Genomic DNA, 1,700 nt, shown 5'->3' on the forward strand with positions numbered 1-1,700 from the left:
AAGGGTGTGTTCTCAGTCCCATCCTCTACACACTGTTCACACATGACTGTGTTGCCTCCCACAAGGACAACATAATACTGAAGTTCGCTGATGACACCGCAGTGGTAGGACGGATCACTAGCGGGGATGAAGCGGCCTACAGGAGGGAGGTGGCCAGTCTTGTGGCATGGTGTGAGGACAACAACCTCACCCTCAACACGGACAAGACAAAGGAGATGATAGTGGACCTGAGGAAAAAGAGGAAACCTCCCCAGCCACTGTTTATCCGAGAGCTTGAAGTGGAGAGGGTGAGCAGCTTTAAATACCTGGTGGTTCACATCAGTGAGGACCTCACCTGGACACTCAACACCACCCAGCTGGTTAAGAAGGCACAACAGCGGCTGTACTTCCTGAGGAGGCTGAGGAAGTTTGGCATGTCACCTAGGATCCTCAACAACCTCTACAGCTGTGTAGTTGAGAGCATCTTGACCAGCTGCATCACTGCATGGTATGGCAGCACTACTGTAAGGGACCGCAAACGTCTGCAGAGAGTGGTGAAGACTGCTGAGAAGATCATCAGGACTCCACTGCCCTCTCTGCAGGCCATTTACCATCGCAGAGTCCACAGAAGAGCTGCATCCATCATTAAAGACCCCACCCACCCTGTTCACACTCCTACTCTCAGGACGGAGGTACATGAGTGTAAATTGCAGGATTTCCAGATTAAGGAACTCCTTCTTCCCCTCAGCTATTAGACTCTTAAACAGTTAGCTAGCTAGTGGACTTATCCATCTCAGAGAACAGTCAGACCAAATAGTTTCATCTCATTTGATCATTTGTAATGTTATTGCTGTTATTACTACCATTGTATATTTATTAATATTACTCATGTAGCCTCATCTCAATTTGCACATCTGTTACTGTTACTGCTGCTATTGTTATCATGCACTTGCACTTAATTTGCACATGTTACTGCACTATTGTTTTTTTTGCACATAAGTTAATACTGTACATTCACATATGTAGATACCATATACATAGTCTATATTTCTATTTTCACATTCTATATTTCTACTCTATACTCGCATATATAGATACACATAGTCTATATTAATTTTTTTTCCATAGTCTTTATTCCTACTACTGCAGCATAGTTTTTATTATTATGTTTCTTACATTGTATGTATGTATGTGTGTATAGTTTGTGTATGTGTGTGTATAGCATTGCACTGTCTTGGCATTCATTGTGGACAGCAAAGTAAGAATTTCATTGCTCGGGGAAACTTGTTTTCCTCACTGGGCATATGACAATAAACGCTTTGAATCCTTGAATCCTAGAGACCTTGCGCTCCTCCACCTTCCGGTTAGGTCTGGAGACATGCTTGGCCAATCCATCACCTTTACCCTCAGCTTCTTTAGCAAGGCAGTGGTCGTCTTGGAGGTGTGTTTGGGGTCATTATCATGTTGGAATACTGCCCTGCAGCCCAGTCTCCGAAGGGAGGGGATCATGCTCTGCTTCAGTATGTCACAGTACATGTTGGCATTCATGGTTCCCTCAATGAACTGTAGCTCCCCAGTGCCGGCAGCACTCATGCAGCCCCAGACCATGCCACTCCCGCCACCATGCTCGACTGTAGACAAGACACACTTGTCTGTGTACTCCTCACCTGGTTGTGGCCCCACATGCTTGACACCATCTGAACCAAATAAGTTTATCTTGG

This window comes from Sinocyclocheilus grahami, unplaced genomic scaffold (genome assembly GCF_001515645.1).
Source record: "Sinocyclocheilus grahami isolate Dianchi unplaced genomic scaffold, SAMN03320097.WGS_v1.1 scaffold2225.1, whole genome shotgun sequence".
NCBI lineage: Eukaryota > Metazoa > Chordata > Actinopteri > Cypriniformes > Cyprinidae > Sinocyclocheilus > Sinocyclocheilus grahami.